The sequence below is a fragment of the Hyla sarda genome, unplaced genomic scaffold, assembly GCF_029499605.1.
Source record: "Hyla sarda isolate aHylSar1 unplaced genomic scaffold, aHylSar1.hap1 scaffold_289, whole genome shotgun sequence".
NCBI classification, from domain to species: domain Eukaryota; kingdom Metazoa; phylum Chordata; class Amphibia; order Anura; family Hylidae; genus Hyla; species Hyla sarda.
The window spans coordinates 310,203-330,619 of NW_026609597.1; the positions used below are offsets into that span (position 1 = coordinate 310,203).

A 20,417-nucleotide genomic window follows, 5' to 3' on the forward strand; every position below is an offset into this window, starting at 1 on the left:
TGCACAGAATTTAGCAAGGGCCTCGCACCTTCTGATGCATCAGGTAGGTGCACAATAGCATAGCCTAACCCTCTGTACTTTGGTCTATATTGATGCGGGACATAGACAGCCAGCTGATGACCAATCCATTAGTGCAATGGATGGCTGGAAGCATTTGTCTTTGCCTTTGCAATACCACAGAAGCAATGCATGGTCAATGTACAGCAATGACACACCTGTGTGAACAGCCAGGAGACCCCCCCCCCCCCATGTTATGTTACATAGTTACATAGTTAGTACGGTCGAAAAAAGACATATGTCCATCAAGTTCAACCAGGGAATTAAGGGGTAGGGGTGTGGCGCGATATTGGGGAAGGGATGAGATTTTATATTTCTTCATAAGCATTAATCTTATTTTGTCAATTAGGAACATTCAGCACCCACCTGCTATCAAGGCAGCTGCCTATCATGTCATGCCCTACCTGCACAGGTGTGCTGGCTACTCAAATGATCCAATTAAGGAGGCCATTTAGTCAGCAGCAGCAGAAGTCCTGTGCCTGGACGCTCCAACAGCGGCCAGACACAAGCAGAAGCAGAAGCAGCAGAAGCAGCAGCAGCAGCACCACCTTTTGTTTTTTGGCTGCAGCAGCAGCAAGGCCCACAGGGCTGGCTAGCTGGCTAGCCAGCAAGCAGGTAGCAATGAAAGTAGGAATCTTTCTTTTTAACCCTGTAAGGGGGTGGTGCACTGTACCCGAAGATACTGCCATATCGGGTCAATGCATAGGGCGACGGAAGCAAGCTTCGAAATCGGCCCCCGTTCTCAAAAATCCATTTAATATATGGTCCCCAGATAGGGGACGTATCAGATATTAAACTGATAAGAACAGATACTACACTTGATCTTAGCCAAAAGGCCGAGAAGCGATAACCGTGAAAGGGGCGGGCCCAACAAGGTGCCCTTCATGGGCACTATCACTGCTTGCTGTCAGGGAGGCTGCCAGACAATTTTCCATGCACACTCTGGGCTGGGGGGCAGTCAACCACCAGTACACACAGCAGAACCTAAACCCATACCATTATTGCTAAGCAGCAAGACAGGGGCCCATTGCACTCCCACGGGGCCTTTTTAATTGCAATCCATAACCCGGATTTGCCAGGAACCCTTCTTACTCCTCCTACTTGCATGTGACACTGGGCTTAGGATCTGCATAGGAAACACACACACAAGCACACACCTACCTTTGTTGCCTGCAGATGCCTCCTTGGCTGTCCCCAAACGGTATCAAACCAACACCCACGGGAAGCTGTAAGCATAGAGGACATGCCTGCACCCCATTGGACTTACCTGTGTGGGTTAAACCCGGGTTATTTGACAACCTATGGCGGTGATGGTTCTGCTCAGGCAGAGCAGTGCTGATGCTCCTCATAAAGCTGTCGCTGCTGTGAAGGTTCTAGGTGACATCACAAATCCCTATGGTTACATACACAACAAAGCTGGGTTGTTGTTGTTTACACTCTGCAAGGCCTGTGGAAGTGAGTGACATCATAGCACTGTAGTTCTGAGGGTTCTAGATGGATGCAACAATCTCCTGTTGCTTCTATGAAGGCCATAATAGACGACATCACCAAACAGCTCCATAGTCACATACACAGCAAAGGAGAGATGTTGTTTACACCTAGTGATGTCAGTGGTATTGAGTGACATCACAGCACAGTGCTAAGGCTCCTGGGCCTGGACACAGCAGCGGCTGCAATATCTCAACGGAGAATACGTTTATATATATGTGTGTGTGTGCGCGTATATATATATATATATATATATATATATATATATATATATATATATATATATTTCTCCGCCGAAATCACTTTTAAACCCATTTCCACCTTTTTTTCCCTTCTCTTCCTCTTACTTTTTTTTCACGTTTTTTTACGTTTTTCTCCTTTTCGCCTCTTTTCTGGGCGTATTATTCTTCTTTTTCTTCTTTTTTTTCGTCTAATGCATACCCCATCAGTGCAGCAATGCTTATTCAATACCGCCAGCAGATGGAGACACTGGGGGATAATTTTCTAAGGATTTATACTGATTTTTCCTGTCTGAATTTGTCGCACAGAAAGTTGCAGGCCAAATATGTGTGACATTTCTGCGACTTTAGCTTCTAGAGCATTTTTACAACATTATACATAGGTGCTGAATACATAAAAAGCGACTGTTCAGCGACAGACAAGTCGCATCGGCTGAAAGTAGGCCAGAATGTCAGTCCATGTTGGAGCAGGTTTAGATACAGTCTAAAGTATAGATCTCAAAGTCTGTGCACAGAATTTAGCAAGGGCCTCGCACCTTCTGATGCATCAGGTAGGTGCACAATAGCATAGCCTAACCCTCTGTACTTTGGTCTATATTGATGCGGGACATAGACAGCCAGCTGATGACCAATCCATTAGTGCAATGGATGGCTGGAAGCATTTGTCTCTGCCTTTGCAATACCACAGAAGCAATGCATGGTCAATGTACAGCAATGACACACCTGTGTGAACAGCCAGGAGACCCCCCCCCCCCCCATGTTATGTTACATAGTTACATAGTACGGTCGAAAAAAGACATATGTCCATCAAGTTCAACCAGGGAATTAAGGGGTAGGGGTGTGGCGCGATATTGGGGAAGGGATGAGATTTTATATTTCTTCATAAGCATTAATCTTATTTTGTCAATTAGGAACATTCAGCACCCACCCGCTATCAAGGCAGCTGCCTATCATGTCATGCCCTACCTGCACAGGTGTGCTGGCTACTCAAATGATCCAATTAAGGAGGCCATTTAGTCAGCAGCAGCAGAAGTCCTGTGCCTGGACGCTCCAACAGCGGCCAGACACAAGCAGAAGCAGAAGCAGCAGAAGCAGCAGCAGCACCACCTTTTGTTTTTTGGCTGCAGCAGCAGCAAGGCCCACAGGGCTGGCTAGCTGGCTAGCCAGCAAGCAGGTAGCAATGAAAGTAGGAATCTTTCTTTTTAACCCTGTAAGGGGGTGGTGCACTGTACCCGAAGATACTGCCATATCGGGTCAATGCATAGGGCGACGGAAGCAAGCTTCGAAATCGGCCCCCGTTCTCAAAAATCCATTTAATATATGGTCCCCAGATAGGGGACGTATCAGATATTAAACTGATAAGAACAGATACTACACTTGATCTTAGCCAAAAGGCCGAGAAGCGATAACCATGAAAGGGGCGGGCCCAACAAGGTGCCCTTCATGGGCACTATCACTGCTTGCTGTCAGGGAGGCTGCCAGACAATTTTCCATGCACACTCTGGGCTGGGGGGCAGTCAACCACCAGTACACACAGCAGAACCTAAACCCATACCATTATTGCTAAGCAGCAAGACAGGGGCCCATTGCACTCCCACGGGGCCTTTTTAAATGCAATCCATAACTCGGATTTGCCAGGAACCCTTCTTACTCCTCCTACTTGCATGTGACACTGGGCTTAGGATCTGCATAGGAAACACACACACAAGCACACACCTACCTTTGTTGCCTGCAGATGCCTCCTTGGCTGTCCCCAAACGGTATCAAACCAACACCCACGGGAAGCTGTAAGCATAGAGGACATGCCTGCACCCCATTGGACTTACCTGTGTGGGTTAAACCCGGGTTATTTGACAACCTATGGCGGTGATGGTTCTGCTCAGGCAGAGCAGTGCTGATGCTCCTCATAAAGCTGTCGCTGCTGTGAAGGTTCTAGGTGACATCACAAATCCCTATGGTTACATACACAACAAAGCTGGGTTGTTGTTGTTTACACTCTGCAAGGCCTGTGGAAATGAGTGACATCATAGCACTGTAGTTCTGAGGGTTCTAGATGGATGCAACAATCTCCTGTTGCTTCTATGAAGGCCATAATAGACGACATCACCAAACAGCTCCATAGTCACATACACAGCAAAGGAGAGATGTTGTTTACACCTAGTGATGTCAGTGGTATTGAGTGACATCACAGCACAGTGCTAAGGCTCCTGGGCCTGGACACAGCAGCGGCTGCAATATCTCAACGGAGAATACGTTTATATATATGTGTGTGTGCGCGTATATATATATATATATATATATATATATATATATATATATATATTTCTCCGCCGAAATCACTTTTAAACCCATTTCCACCTTTTTTTCCCTTCTCTTCCTCTTACTTTTTTTTCACGTTTTTTTACGTTTTTCTCCTTTTCGCCTCTTTTCTGGGCGTATTATTCTTCTTTTTCTTCTTTTTTTTCGTCTAATGCATACCCCATCAGTGCAGCAATGCTTATTCAATACCGCCAGCAGATGGAGACACTGGGGGATAATTTTCTAAGGATTTATACTGATTTTTCCTGTCTGAATTTGTCGCACAGAAAGTTGCAGGCCAAATATGTGTGACATTTCTGCGACTTTAGCTTCTAGAGCATTTTTACAACATTATACATAGGTGCTGAATACATAAAAAGCGACTGTTCAGCGACAGACAAGTCGCATCGGCTGAAAGTAGGCCAGAATGTCAGTCCATGTTGGAGCAGGTTTAGATACAGTCTAAAGTATAGATCTCAAAGTCTGTGCACAGAATTTAGCAAGGGCCTCGCACCTTCTGATGCATCAGGTAGGTGCACAATAGCATAGCCTAACCCTCTGTACTTTGGTCTATATTGATGCGGGACATAGACAGCCAGCTGATGACCAATCCATTAGTGCAATGGATGGCTGGAAGCATTTGTCTTTGCCTTTGCAATACCACAGAAGCAATGCATGGTCAATGTACAGCAATGACACACCTGTGTGAACAGCCAGGAGACCCCCCCCCCCCATGTTATGTTACATAGTTACATAGTTAGTACGGTCGAAAAAAGACATATGTCCATCAAGTTCAACCAGGGAATTAAGGGGTAGGGGTGTGGCGCGATATTGGGGAAGGGATGAGATTTTATATTTCTTCATAAGCATTAATCTTATTTTGTCAATTAGGAACATTCAGCACCCACCCGCTATCAAGGCAGCTGCCTATCATGTCATGCCCTACCTGCACAGGTGTGCTGGCTACTCAAATGATCCAATTAAGGAGGCCATTTAGTCAGCAGCAGCAGAAGTCCTGTGCCTGGACGCTCCAACAGCGGCCAGACACAAGCAGAAGCAGAAGCAGCAGAAGCAGCAGCAGCACCACCTTTTGTTTTTTGGCTGCAGCAGCAGCAAGGCCCACAGGGCTGGCTAGCTGGCTAGCCAGCAAGCAGGTAGCAATGAAAGTAGGAATCTTTCTTTTTAACCCTGTAAGGGGGTGGTGCACTGTACCCGAAGATACTGCCATATCGGGTCAATGCATAGGGCGACGGAAGCAAGCTTCGAAATCGGCCCCCGTTCTCAAAAATCCATTTAATATATGGTCCCCAGATAGGGGACGTATCAGATATTAAACTGATAAGAACAGATACTACACTTGATCTTAGCCAAAAGGCCGAGAAGCGATAACCGTGAAAGGGGCGGGCCCAACAAGGTGCCCTTCATGGGCACTATCACTGCTTGCTGTCAGGGAGGCTGCCAGACAATTTTCCATGCACACTCTGGGCTGGGGGGCAGTCAACCACCAGTACACACAGCAGAACCTAAACCCATACCATTATTGCTAAGCAGCAAGACAGGGGCCCATTGCACTCCCACGGGGCCTTTTTAAATGCAATCCATAACCCGGATTTGCCAGGAACCCTTCTTACTCCTCCTACTTGCATGTGACACTGGGCTTAGGATCTGCATAGGAAACACACACACAAGCACACACCTACCTTTGTTGCCTGCAGATGCCTCCTTGGCTGTCCCCAAACGGTATCAAACCAACACCCACGGGAAGCTGTAAGCATAGAGGACATGCCTGCACCCCATTGGACTTACCTGTGTGGGTTAAACCCGGGTTATTTGACAACCTATGGCGGTGATGGTTCTGCTCAGGCAGAGCAGTGCTGATGCTCCTCATAAAGCTGTCGCTGCTGTGAAGGTTCTAGGTGACATCACAAATCCCTATGGTGACATACACAACAAAGCTGGGTTGTTGTTGTTTACACTCTGCAAGGCCTGTGGAAGTGAGTGACATCATAGCACTGTAGTTCTGAGGGTTCTAGATGGATGCAACAATCTCCTGTTGCTTCTATGAAGGCCATAATAGACGACATCACCAAACAGCTCCATAGTCACATACACAGCAAAGGAGAGATGTTGTTTACACCTAGTGATGTCAGTGGTATTGAGTGACATCACAGCACAGTGCTAAGGCTCCTGGGCCTGGACACAGCAGCGGCTGCAATATCTCAACGGAGAATACGTTTATATATATGTGTGTGTGTGCGCGTATATATACATATATATATATATATATATATATATATATATATATATATATATATTTCTCCGCCGAAATCACTTTTAAACCCATTTCCACCTTTTTTTCCCTTCTCTTCCTCTTACTTTTTTTTCACGTTTTTTTACGTTTTTCTCCTTTTCGCCTCTTTTCTGGGCGTATTATTCTTCTTTTTCTTCTTTTTTTTCGTCTAATGCATACCTCATCAGTGCAGCAATGCTTATTCAATACCGCCAGCAGATGGAGACACTGGGGGATAATTTTCTAAGGATTTATACTGATTTTTCCTGTCTGAATTTGTCGCACAGAAAGTTGCAGGCCAAATATGTGTGACATTTCTGCGACTTTAGCTTCTAGAGCATTTTTACAACATTATACATAGGTGCTGAATACATAAAAAGCGACTGTTCAGCGACAGACAAGTCGCATTGGCTGAAAGTAGGCCAGAATGTCAGTCCATGTTGGAGCAGGTTTAGATACAGTCTAAAGTATAGATCTCAAAGTCTGTGCACAGAATTTAGCAAGGGCCTCGCACCTTCTGATGCATCAGGTAGGTGCACAATAGCATAGCCTAACCCTCTGTACTTTGGTCTATATTGATGCGGGACATAGACAGCCAGCTGATGACCAATCCATTAGTGCAATGGATGGCTGGAAGCATTTGTCTTTGCCTTTGCAATACCACAGAAGCAATGCATGGTCAATGTACAGCAATGACACACCTGTGTGAACAGCCAGGAGACCCCCCCCCCCCCCCATGTTATGTTACATAGTTACATAGTTAGTACGGTCGAAAAAAGACATATGTCCATCAAGTTCAACCAGGGAATTAAGGGGTAGGGGTGTGGCGCGATATTGGGGAAGGGATGAGATTTTATATTTCTTCATAAGCATTAATCTTATTTTGTCAATTAGGAACATTCAGCACCCACCCGCTATCAAGGCAGCTGCCTATCATGTCATGCCCTACCTGCACAGGTGTGCTGGCTACTCAAATGATCCAATTAAGGAGGCCATTTAGTCAGCAGCAGCAGAAGTCCTGTGCCTGGACGCTCCAACAGCGGCCAGACACAAGCAGAAGCAGCAGAAGCAGCAGCAGCACCACCTTTTGTTTTTTGGCTGCAGCAGCAGCAAGGCCCACAGGGCTGGCTAGCTGGCTAGCCAGCAAGCAGGTAGCAATGAAAGTAGGAATCTTTCTTTTTAACCCTGTAAGGGGGTGGTGCACTGTACCCGAAGATACTGCCATATCGGGTCAATGCATAGGGCGACGGAAGCAAGCTTCGAAATCGGCCCCCGTTCTCAAAAATCCATTTAATATATGGTCCCCAGATAGGGGACGTATCAGATATTAAACTGATAAGAACAGATACTACACTTGATCTTAGCCAAAAGGCCGAGAAGCGATAACCGTGAAAGGGGCGGGCCCAACAAGGTGCCCTTCATGGGCACTATCACTGCTTGCTGTCAGGGAGGCTGCCAGACAATTTTCCATGCACACTCTGGGCTGGGGGGCAGTCAACCACCAGTACACACAGCAGAACCTAAACCCATACCATTATTGCTAAGCAGCAAGACAGGGGCCCATTGCACTCCCACGGGGCCTTTTTAAATGCAATCCATAACTCGGATTTGCCAGGAACCCTTCTTACTCCTCCTACTTGCATGTGACACTGGGCTTAGGATCTGCATAGGAAACACACACACAAGCACACACCTACCTTTGTTGCCTGCAGATGCCTCCTTGGCTGTCCCCAAACGGTATCAAACCAACACCCACGGGAAGCTGTAAGCATAGAGGACATGCCTGCACCCCATTGGACTTACCTGTGTGGGTTAAACCCGGGTTATTTGACAACCTATGGCGGTGATGGTTCTGCTCAGGCAGAGCAGTGCTGATGCTCCTCATAAAGCTGTCGCTGCTGTGAAGGTTCTAGGTGACATCACAAATCCCTATGGTTACATACACAACAAAGCTGGGTTGTTGTTGTTTACACTCTGCAAGGCCTGTGGAAGTGAGTGACATCATAGCACTGTAGTTCTGAGGGTTCTAGATGGATGCAACAATCTCCTGTTGCTTCTATGAAGGCCATAATAGACGACATCACCAAACAGCTCCATAGTCACATACACAGCAAAGGAGAGATGTTGTTTACACCTAGTGATGTCAGTGGTATTGAGTGACATCACAGCACAGTGCTAAGGCTCCTGGGCCTGGACACAGCAGCGGCTGCAATATCTCAACGGAGAATACGTTTATATATATGTGTGTGTGCGCGCGTATATATATATATATATATATATATATATATATATATATATATTTCTCCGCCGAAATCACTTTTAAACCCATTTCCACCTTTTTTTCCCTTCTCTTCCTCTTACTTTTTTTTCACGTTTTTTTACGTTTTTCTCCTTTTCGCCTCTTTTCTGGGCGTATTATTCTTCTTTTTCTTCTTTTTTTTCGTCTAATGCATACCCCATCAGTGCAGCAATGCTTATTCAATACCGCCAGCAGATGGAGACACTGGGGGATAATTTTCTAAGGATTTATACTGATTTTTCCTGTCTGAATTTGTCGCACAGAAAGTTGCAGGCCAAATATGTGTGACATTTCTGCGACTTTAGCTTCTAGAGCATTTTTACAACATTATACATAGGTGCTGAATACATAAAAAGCGACTGTTCAGCGACAGACAAGTCGCATCGGCTGAAAGTAGGCCAGAATGTCAGTCCATGTTGGAGCAGGTTTAGATACAGTCTAAAGTATAGATCTCAAAGTCTGTGCACAGAATTTAGCAAGGGCCTCGCACCTTCTGATGCATCAGGTAGGTGCACAATAGCATAGCCTAACCCTCTGTACTTTGGTCTATATTGATGCGGGACATAGACAGCCAGCTGATGACCAATCCATTAGTGCAATGGATGGCTGGAAGCATTTGTCTTTGCCTTTGCAATACCACAGAAGCAATGCATGGTCAATGTACAGCAATGACACACCTGTGTGAACCGCCAGGAGACCCCCCCCCCCCCATGTTATGTTACATAGTTACATAGTTAGTACGGTCGAAAAAAGACATATGTCCATCAAGTTCAACCAGGGAATTAAGGGGTAGGGGTGTGGCGCGATATTGGGGAAGGGATGAGATTTTATATTTCTTCATAAGCATTAATCTTATTTTGTCAATTAGGAGCATTCAGCACCCACCCGCTATCAAGGCAGCTGCCTATCATGTCATGCCCTACCTGCACAGGTGTGCTGGCTACTCAAATGATCCAATTAAGGAGGCCATTTAGTCAGCAGCAGCAGAAGTCCTGTGCCTGGACGCTCCAACAGCGGCCAGACACAAGCAGAAGCAGCAGAAGCAGCAGCAGCACCACCTTTTGTTTTTTGGCTGCAGCAGCAGCAAGGCCCACAGGGCTGGCTAGCTGGCTAGCCAGCAAGCAGGTAGCAATGAAAGTAGGAATCTTTATTTTTAACCCTGTAAGGGGGTGGTGCACTGTACCCGAAGATACTGCCATATCGGGTCAATGCATAGGGCGACGGAAGCAAGCTTCGAAATCGGCCCCCGTTCTCAAAAATCCATTTAATATATGGTCCCCAGATAGGGGACGTATCAGATATTAAACTGATAAGAACAGATACTACACTTGATCTTAGCCAAAAGGCCGAGAAGCGATAACCGTGAAAGGGGCGGGCCCAACAAGGTGCCCTTCATGGGCACTATCACTGCTTGCTGTCAGGGAGGCTGCCAGACAATTTTCCATGCACACTCTGGGCTGGGGGGCAGTCAACCACCAGTACACACAGCAGAACCTAAACCCATACCATTATTGCTAAGCAGCAAGACAGGGGCCCATTGCACTCCCACGGGGCCTTTTTAAATGCAATCCATAACCCGGATTTGCCAGGAACCCTTCTTACTCCTCCTACTTGCATGTGACACTGGGCTTAGGATCTGCATAGGAAACACACACACAAGCACACACCTACCTTTGTTGCCTGCAGATGCCTCCTTGGCTGTCCCCAAACGGTATCAAACCAACACCCACGGGAAGCTGTAAGCATAGAGGACATGCCTGCACCCCATTGGACTTACCTGTGTGGGTTAAACCCGGGTTATTTGACAACCTATGGCGGTGATGGTTCTGCTCAGGCAGAGCAGTGCTGATGCTCCTCATAAAGCTGTCGCTGCTGTGAAGGTTCTAGGTGACATCACAAATCCCTATGGTGACATACACAACAAAGCTGGGTTGTTGTTGTTTACACTCTGCAAGGCCTGTGGAAGTGAGTGACATCATAGCACTGTAGTTCTGAGGGTTCTAGATGGATGCAACAATCTCCTGTTGCTTCTATGAAGGCCATAATAGACGACATCACCAAACAGCTCCATAGTCACATACACAGCAAAGGAGAGATGTTGTTTACACCTAGTGATGTCAGTGGTATTGAGTGACATCACAGCACAGTGCTAAGGCTCCTGGGCCTGGACACAGCAGCGGCTGCAATATCTCAACGGAGAATACGTTTATATATATGTGTGTGTGTGCGCGTATATATACATATATATATATATATATATATATATATATATATATATTTCTCCGCCGAAATCACTTTTAAACCCATTTCCACCTTTTTTTCCCTTCTCTTCCTCTTACTTTTTTTTCACGTTTTTTTACGTTTTTCTCCTTTTCGCCTCTTTTCTGGGCGTATTATTCTTCTTTTTCTTCTTTTTTTTCGTCTAATGCATACCTCATCAGTGCAGCAATGCTTATTCAATACCGCCAGCAGATGGAGACACTGGGGGATAATTTTCTAAGGATTTATACTGATTTTTCCTGTCTGAATTTGTCGCACAGAAAGTTGCAGGCCAAATATGTGTGACATTTCTGCGACTTTAGCTTCTAGAGCATTTTTACAACATTATACATAGGTGCTGAATACATAAAAAGCGACTGTTCAGCGACAGACAAGTCGCATCGGCTGAAAGTAGGCCAGAATGTCAGTCCATGTTGGAGCAGGTTTAGATACAGTCTAAAGTATAGATCTCAAAGTCTGTGCACAGAATTTAGCAAGGGCCTCGCACCTTCTGATGCATCAGGTAGGTGCACAATAGCATAGCCTAACCCTCTGTACTTTGGTCTATATTGATGCGGGACATAGACAGCCAGCTGATGACCAATCCATTAGTGCAATGGATGGCTGGAAGCATTTGTCTTTGCCTTTGCAATACCACAGAAGCAATGCATGGTCAATGTACAGCAATGACACACCTGTGTGAACAGCCAGGAGACCCCCCCCCCCCCCATGTTATGTTACATAGTTACATAGTTAGTACGGTCGAAAAAAGACATATGTCCATCAAGTTCAACCAGGGAATTAAGGGGTAGGGGTGTGGCGCGATATTGGGGAAGGGATGAGATTTTATATTTCTTCATAAGCATTAATCTTATTTTGTCAATTAGGAACATTCAGCACCCACCCGCTATCAAGGCAGCTGCCTATCATGTCATGCCCTACCTGCACAGGTGTGCTGGCTACTCAAATGATCCAATTAAGGAGGCCATTTAGTCAGCAGCAGCAGAAGTCCTGTGCCTGGACGCTCCAACAGCGGCCAGACACAAGCAGAAGCAGCAGAAGCAGCAGCAGCACCACCTTTTGTTTTTTGGCTGCAGCAGCAGCAAGGCCCACAGGGCTGGCTAGCTGGCTAGCCAGCAAGCAGGTAGCAATGAAAGTAGGAATCTTTCTTTTTAACCCTGTAAGGGGGTGGTGCACTGTACCCGAAGATACTGCCATATCGGGTCAATGCATAGGGCGACGGAAGCAAGCTTCGAAATCGGCCCCCGTTCTCAAAAATCCATTTAATATATGGTCCCCAGATAGGGGACGTATCAGATATTAAACTGATAAGAACAGATACTACACTTGATCTTAGCCAAAAGGCCGAGAAGCGATAACCGTGAAAGGGGCGGGCCCAACAAGGTGCCCTTCATGGGCACTATCACTGCTTGCTGTCAGGGAGGCTGCCAGACAATTTTCCATGCACACTCTGGGCTGGGGGGCAGTCAACCACCAGTACACACAGCAGAACCTAAACCCATACCATTATTGCTAAGCAGCAAGACAGGGGCCCATTGCACTCCCACGGGGCCTTTTTAAATGCAATCCATAACCCGGATTTGCCAGGAACCCTTCTTACTCCTCCTACTTGCATGTGACACTGGGCTTAGGATCTGCATAGGAAACACACACACAAGCACACACCTACCTTTGTTGCCTGCAGATGCCTCCTTGGCTGTCCCCAAACGGTATCAAACCAACACCCACGGGAAGCTGTAAGCATAGAGGACATGCCTGCACCCCATTGGACTTACCTGTGTGGGTTAAACCCGGGTTATTTGACAACCTATGGCGGTGATGGTTCTGCTCAGGCAGAGCAGTGCTGATGCTCCTCATAAAGCTGTCGCTGCTGTGAAGGTTCTAGGTGACATCACAAATCCCTATGGTTACATACACAACAAAGCTGGGTTGTTGTTGTTTACACTCTGCAAGGCCTGTGGAAGTGAGTGACATCATAGCACTGTAGTTCTGAGGGTTCTAGATGGATGCAACAATCTCCTGTTGCTTCTATGAAGGCCATAATAGACGACATCACCAAACAGCTCCATAGTCACATACACAGCAAAGGAGAGATGTTGTTTACACCTAGTGATGTCAGTGGTATTGAGTGACATCACAGTACAGTGCTAAGGCTCCTGGGCCTGGACACAGCAGCGGCTGCAATATCTCAACGGAGAATACGTTTATATATATGTGTGTGTGTGCGCGTATATATATATATATATATATATATATATATATATATTTCTCCGCCGAAATCACTTTTAAACCCATTTCCACCTTTTTTTCCCTTCTCTTCCTCTTACTTTTTTTTCACGTTTTTTTACGTTTTTCTCCTTTTCGCCTCTTTTCTGGGCGTATTATTCTTCTTTTTCTTCTTTTTTTTCGTCTAATGCATACCCCATCAGTGCAGCAATGCTTATTCAATACCGCCAGCAGATGGAGACACTGGGGGATAATTTTCTAAGGATTTATACTGATTTTTCCTGTCTGAATTTGTCGCACAGAAAGTTGCAGGCCAAATATGTGTGACATTTCTGCGACTTTAGCTTCTAGAGCATTTTTACAACATTATACATAGGTGCTGAATACATAAAAAGCGACTGTTCAGCGACAGACAAGTCGCATCGGCTGAAAGTAGGCCAGAATGTCAGTCCATGTTGGAGCAGGTTTAGATACAGTCTAAAGTATAGATCTCAAAGTCTGTGCACAGAATTTAGCAAGGGCCTCGCACCTTCTGATGCATCAGGTAGGTGCACAATAGCATAGCCTAACCCTCTGTACTTTGGTCTATATTGATGCGGGACATAGACAGCCAGCTGATGACCAATCCATTAGTGCAATGGATGGCTGGAAGCATTTGTCTTTGCCTTTGCAATACCACAGAAGCAATGCATGGTCAATGTACAGCAATGACACACCTGTGTGAACAGCCAGGAGACCCCCCCCCCCCCCCATGTTATGTTACATAGTTACATAGTTAGTACGGTCGAAAAAAGACATATGTCCATCAAGTTCAACCAGGGAATTAAGGGGTAGGGGTGTGGCGCGATATTGGGGAAGGGATGAGATTTTATATTTCTTCATAAGCATTAATCTTATTTTGTCAATTAGGAACATTCAGCACCCACCCGCTATCAAGGCAGCTGCCTATCATGTCATGCCCTACCTGCACAGGTGTGCTGGCTACTCAAATGATCCAATTAAGGAGGCCATTTAGTCAGCAGCAGCAGAAGTCCTGTGCCTGGACGCTCCAACAGCGGCCAGACACAAGCAGAAGCAGAAGCAGCAGAAGCAGCAGCAGCACCACCTTTTGTTTTTTGGCTGCAGCAGCAGCAAGGCCCACAGGGCTGGCTAGCTGGCTAGCCAGCAAGCAGGTAGCAATGAAAGTAGGAATCTTTCTTTTTAACCCTGTAAGGGGGTGGTGCACTGTACCCGAAGATACTGCCATATCGGGTCAATGCATAGGGCGACGGAAGCAAGCTTCGAAATCGGCCCCCGTTCTCAAAAATCCATTTAATATATGGTCCCCAGATAGGGGACGTATCAGATATTAAACTGATAAGAACAGATACTACACTTGATCTTAGCCAAAAGGCCGAGAAGCGATAACCGTGAAAGGGGCGGGCCCAACAAGGTGCCCTTCATGGGCACTATCACTGCTTGCTGTCAGGGAGGCTGCCAGACAATTTTCCATGCACACTCTGGGCTGGGGGGCAGTCAACCACCAGTACACACAGCAGAACCTAAACCCATACCATTATTGCTAAGCAGCAAGACAGGGGCCCATTGCACTCCCACGGGGCCTTTTTAAATGCAATCCATAACCCGGATTTGCCAGGAACCCTTCTTACTCCTCCTACTTGCATGTGACACTGGGCTTAGGATCTGCATAGGAAACACACACACAAGCACACACCTACCTTTGTTGCCTGCAGATGCCTCCTTGGCTGTCCCCAAACGGTATCAAACCAACACCCACGGGAAGCTGTAAGCATAGAGGACATGCCTGCACCCCATTGGACTTACCTGTGTGGGTTAAACCCGGGTTATTTGACAACCTATGGCGGTGATGGTTCTGCTCAGGCAGAGCAGTGCTGATGCTCCTCATAAAGCTGTCGCTGCTGTGAAGGTTCTAGGTGACATCACAAATCCCTATGGTTACATACACAACAAAGCTGGGTTGTTGTTGTTTACACTCTGCAAGGCCTGTGGAAGTGAGTGACATCATAGCACTGTAGTTCTGAGGGTTCTAGATGGATGCAACAATCTCCTGTTGCTTCTATGAAGGCCATAATAGACGACATCACCAAACAGCTCCATAGTCACATACACAGCAAAGGAGAGATGTTGTTTACACCTAGTGATGTCAGTGGTATTGAGTGACATCACAGCACAGTGCTAAGGCTCCTGGGCCTGGACACAGCAGCGGCTGCAATATCTCAACGGAGAATACGTTTATATATATGTGTGTGTGTGCGCGTATATATATATATATATATATATATATATATATATATATATATTTCTCCGCCGAAATCACTTTTAAACCCATTTCCACCTTTTTTTCCCTTCTCTTCCTCTTACTTTTTTTTCACGTTTTTTTACGTTTTTCTCCTTTTCGCCTCTTTTCTGGGCGTATTATTCTTCTTTTTCTTCTTTTTTTTCGTCTAATGCATACCCCATCAGTGCAGCAATGCTTATTCAATACCGCCAGCAGATGGAGACACTGGGGGATAATTTTCTAAGGATTTATACTGATTTTTCCTGTCTGAATTTGTCGCACAGAAAGTTGCAGGCCAAATATGTGTGACATTTCTGCGACTTTAGCTTCTAGAGCATTTTTACAACATTATACATAGGTGCTGAATACATAAAAAGCGACTGTTCAGCGACAGACAAGTCGCATCGGCTGAAAGTAGGCCAGAATGTCAGTCCATGTTGGAGCAGGTTTAGATACAGTCTAAAGTATAGATCTCAAAGTCTGTGCACAGAATTTAGCAAGGGCCTCGCACCTTCTGATGCATCAGGTAGGTGCACAATAGCATAGCCTAACCCTCTGTACTTTGGTCTATATTGATGCGGGACATAGACAGCCAGCTGATGACCAATCCATTAGTGCAATGGATGGCTGGAAGCATTTGTCTTTGCCTTTGCAATACCACAGAAGCAATGCATGGTCAATGTACAGCAATGACGTACCAGCAATGACACACCTGTGTGAACAGCCAGGAGGACCCCCCCCCCCCCCCCCCCCCCATGTTATGTTACATAGTTACATAGTTAGTACGGTCGAAAAAAGACATATGTCCATCAAGTTCAACCAGGGAATTAAGGGGTAGGGGTGTGGCGCGATATTGGGGGAAGGGATGAGATTTTATATTTCTTCATAAGCATTAATCTTATTTTGTCAATTAGGAACATTCAGCACCCACCCCGCTATCAAGGCAGCTGCCTATCATGTCATGCCCTACCTGCACAGGTGTGCTGGCTACTCAAATGATCCAATTAAGGAGGCCATTTAGTCAGCAGCAGCAGAAGTCCTGTGCCTGGACGCTCCAACAGCGGCCAGGACACAAGCAGAAGCACCACCTTTTGTTTTTTGGCTGCAGCAGCAGCAAGGCCCCACAGGGCTGGCTAGCTGGCTAGCCAGCAAGCAGGTAGCAATGAAAGTAGGAATCTTTCTTTTTAACCCTGTAAGGGGGTGGTGCACTGTACCCGAAGATACTGCCATATCGGGTCAATGCATAGGGCGACGGAAGCAAGCTTCGAAATCGGCCCCCGTTCTCAAAAATCCATTTAATATATGGTCCCCAGATAGGGGACGTATCAGATAGTAAACTGATAAGAACAGATACTACACTTGATCTTAGCCAAAAGCCGAGAAGCGATAACCGTGAAAGGGGCGGGCCCAACAAGGTGCCCTTCATGGGCACTATCACTGCTTGCTGTCAGGGAGGCTGCCAGACAATTTTCCATGCACACTCTGGGCTGGGGGGCAGTCAACCACCAGTACACACAGCAGAACCTAAACCCATACCCATTATTGCTAAGCAGCAAGACAGGGGCCCATTGCACTCCCACGGGGCCTTTTTAAATGCAATCCATAACCCGGATTTGCCAGGAACCCTTCTTACTCCTCCTACTTGCATGTGACACTGGGCTTAGGATCTGCATAGGAAACACACACACAAGCACACACCTACCTTTGTTGCCTGCAGATGCCTCCTTGGCTGTCCCCAAACGGTATCAAACCAACACCCACGGGAAGCCTGTAAGCATAGAGGACATGCCTGCACCCCAGTTGGACTTACCTGTGTGGGTTAAACCCGGGTTATTTGACAACCTATGGCGGTGATGGTTCTGCTCAGGCAGAGCAGTGCTGATGCTCCTCATAAAGCTGTCGCTGCTGTGAAGGTTCTAGGTGACATCACAAATCCCTATGGTTACATACACAACAAAGCTGGTTGTTGTTGTTTACACTCTGCAAGGCCTGTGGAAGTGAGTGACATCATAGCACTGTAGTTCTGAGGGTTCTAGATGGATGCAACAATCTCCTGTTGCTTCTATGAAGGCCATAATAGACGACATCACCAAACAGCTCCATAGTCACATACACAGCAAAGGAGAGATGTTGTTTACACCTAGTGATGTCAGTGGTATTGAGTGACATCACAGCACAGTGCTAAGGCTCCTGGGCCTGGACACAGCAGCGGCTGCAATATCTCAACGGAGAATACGTTTATATATATGTGTGTGTGTGCGCGTATATATATATATATATATATATATATATATATATATATATATATATAATTCTCCGCCGAAATCACTTTTAAACCATTTCCACCTTTTTTTCCCTTCTCTTCCTCTTACTTTTTTTTCACGTTTTTTTACGTTTTTCTCCTTTTCGCCTCTTTTCTGGGCGTATTATTCTTCTTTTTCTTCTTTTTTTTCCGTCTAATGCATACCCCATCAGTGCAGCAATGCTTATTCAATACCGCCAGCAGATGGAGACCACTGGGGGATAATTTTCTAAGGATTTATACTGATTTTTCCTGTCCTGAATTTGTCGCACAGAAAGTTGCAGGCCAAATATGTGTGACATTTCTGCGACTTTAGCTTCTAGAGCATTTTTACAACATTATACATAGGTGCTGAATACATAAAAAGCGACTGTTCAGCGACAGACAAGTCGCATCGGCTGAAAGTAGGCCAGAATGTCAGTCCATGTTGGAGCAGGTTTAGATACAGTCTAAAGTATAGATCTCAAAGTCTGTGCACAGAATTTAGCAAGGGCCTCGCACCTTCTGATGCATCAGGTAGGTGCACAATAGCATAGCCTAACCCTCTGTACTTTGGTCTATATTGATGCGGGACATAGACAGCCAGCTGATGACCAATCCATTAGTGCAATGGATGGCTGGAAGCATTTGTCTTTGCTTTGCAATACCACAGAAGCAATGCATGGTCAATGTACAGCAATGACACACCTGTGTGAACAGCCAGGAGACCCCCCCCCCCCCCCCCATGTTATGTTACATAGTTACATAGTTAGTACGGTCGAAAAAAGACATATGTCCATCAAGTTCAACCAGGGAATTAAGGGGTAGGGTGTGGTGTGTGGCGCGATATTGGGGAAGGGATGAGATTTTATATTTCTTCATAAGCATTAATCTTATTTTGTCAATTAGGAACATTCAGCACCCCACCCGCTATCAAGGCAGCTGCCTATCATGTCATGCCCTACCTGCACAGGTGTGCTGGCTACTCAAATGATCCAATTAAGGAGGCCATTTAGTCAGCAGCAGCAGAAGTCCTGTGCCTGGACGCTCCAACAGCGGCCAGACACAAGCAGAAGCAGAAGCAGCAGACAGCAGCAGCAGCACCACCTTTTGTTTTTTGGCTGCAGCAGCAGCAAGGCCCACAGGGCTGGCTAGCTGGCTAGCCAGCAAGCAGGTAGCAATGAAAGTAGGAATCTTTCTTTTTAACCCTGTAAGGGGGTGGTGCACTGTACCCCGAAGATACTGCCATATCGGGTCAATGCATAGGGCGACGGAAGCAAGCTTCGAAATCGGCCCCCGTTCTCAAAAATCCATTTAATATATGGTCCCCAGATAGGGGACGTATCAGATATTAAACTGATAAGAACAGATACTACACTTGATCTTAGCCAAAAGGCCGAGAAGCGATAACCGTGAAAGGGGCGGGCCAACAAGGTGCCCTTCATGGGCACTATCACTGCTTGCTGTCAGGGAGGCTGCCAGACAATTTTCCATGCACACTCTGGGCTGGGGGGCAGTCAACCACCAGTACACACAGCAGAACCTAAACCCATACCATTATTGCTAAGCAGCAAGACAGGGGCCCATTGCACTCCCAACGGGGCCTTTTTAAATGCAATCCATAACCCGGATTTGCCAGGAACCCTTCTTACTCCTCCTACTTGCATGTGACACTGGGCTTAGGATCTGCATAGGAAACACACACACAAGCACACACCTACCTTTGTTGCCTGCAGATGCCTCCTTGGCTGTCCCCCAAACGGTATCAAACCAACACCCACGGGAAGCTGTAAGCATAGAGGACATGCCTGCACCCCATTGGACTTACTGTGTGGGTTAAACCCGGTTATTTGACAACCTATGGCGGTGATGGTTCTGCTCAGGCAGAGCAGTGCTGATGCTCCTCATAAAGCTGTCGCTGCTGTGAAGGTTCTAGGTGACATCACAAATCCCTATGGTTACATACACAACAAAGCTGGGTTGTTGTTGTTTACACTCTGCAAGGCCTGTGGAAGTGAGTGACATCATAGCACTGTAGTTCTGAGGGTTCTAGATGGATGCAACAATCTCCTGTTGCTTCTATGAAGGCCATAATAGACGACATCACCAAACAGCTCCATAGTCCACATACACAGCAAAGGAGAGATGTTGTTTACACCTAGTGATGTCAGTGGTATTGAGTGACATCACAGTACAGTGCTAAGGCTCCTGGGCCTGGACACAGCAGCGGCTGCAATATCTCAACGGAGAATACGTTTATATATATGTGTGTGTGTGCGCGTATATATATATATTATATATATATATATATAATATATATTTCTCCGCCGAAATCACTTTTAAACCCATTTCCACCTTTTTTTCCCTTCTCTTCCTCTTACTTTTTTTTTCACGTTTTTTTACGTTTTCTCCTTTTCGCCTCTTTTCTGGGCGTATTATTCTTCTTTTTCTTCTTTTTTTTTCGTCTAATGCATACCCCATCAGTGCAGCAATGCTTATTCAATACCCGCCAGCAGATGGAGACACTGGGGGATAATTTTCTAAGGATTTATACTGATTTTTCCCTGTCTGAATTTGTCGCACAGAAAGTTGCAGGCCAAATATGTGTGACATTTCTGCGACTTTAGCTTCTAGAGCATTTTTTACAACATTATACATAG

General features: G+C 46.1%; 9 non-coding genes across 9 annotated transcripts; all 9 read right to left on the minus strand.

Annotated features, from left to right (window-relative positions):
- Window positions 1-714: 714 nt before the first annotated feature.
- On the minus strand, window positions 715-905 carry LOC130326877 (U2 spliceosomal RNA). The gene has a single exon (XR_008871411.1). It is a non-coding gene; the product is annotated as a U2 spliceosomal RNA (small nuclear RNA).
- A 2,095-nt stretch (window positions 906-3,000) lies between these two features.
- Window positions 3,001-3,191, minus strand: LOC130326879 (U2 spliceosomal RNA). The gene has a single exon (XR_008871412.1). It is a non-coding gene; the product is annotated as a U2 spliceosomal RNA (small nuclear RNA).
- Window positions 3,192-5,278: 2,087 nt separating this feature from the next.
- On the minus strand, window positions 5,279-5,469 carry LOC130326880 (U2 spliceosomal RNA). Its single transcript, XR_008871413.1, has one exon. It is a non-coding gene; the product is annotated as a U2 spliceosomal RNA (small nuclear RNA).
- Window positions 5,470-7,565: 2,096 nt separating this feature from the next.
- LOC130326881 (U2 spliceosomal RNA) lies at window positions 7,566-7,756 on the minus strand. Its single transcript, XR_008871414.1, has one exon. It is a non-coding gene; the product is annotated as a U2 spliceosomal RNA (small nuclear RNA).
- A 2,082-nt stretch (window positions 7,757-9,838) lies between these two features.
- On the minus strand, window positions 9,839-10,029 carry LOC130326882 (U2 spliceosomal RNA). The gene has a single exon (XR_008871415.1). It is a non-coding gene; the product is annotated as a U2 spliceosomal RNA (small nuclear RNA).
- A 2,087-nt stretch (window positions 10,030-12,116) lies between these two features.
- On the minus strand, window positions 12,117-12,307 carry LOC130326883 (U2 spliceosomal RNA). The gene has a single exon (XR_008871416.1). It is a non-coding gene; the product is annotated as a U2 spliceosomal RNA (small nuclear RNA).
- A 2,084-nt stretch (window positions 12,308-14,391) lies between these two features.
- Window positions 14,392-14,582, minus strand: LOC130326885 (U2 spliceosomal RNA). The gene has a single exon (XR_008871418.1). It is a non-coding gene; the product is annotated as a U2 spliceosomal RNA (small nuclear RNA).
- Window positions 14,583-16,674: 2,092 nt separating this feature from the next.
- On the minus strand, window positions 16,675-16,864 carry LOC130326916 (U2 spliceosomal RNA). The gene has a single exon (XR_008871446.1). It is a non-coding gene; the product is annotated as a U2 spliceosomal RNA (small nuclear RNA).
- A 2,109-nt stretch (window positions 16,865-18,973) lies between these two features.
- LOC130326906 (U2 spliceosomal RNA) lies at window positions 18,974-19,165 on the minus strand. Its single transcript, XR_008871437.1, has one exon. It is a non-coding gene; the product is annotated as a U2 spliceosomal RNA (small nuclear RNA).
- Between the last annotated feature and the right edge of the window lie 1,252 nt (window positions 19,166-20,417).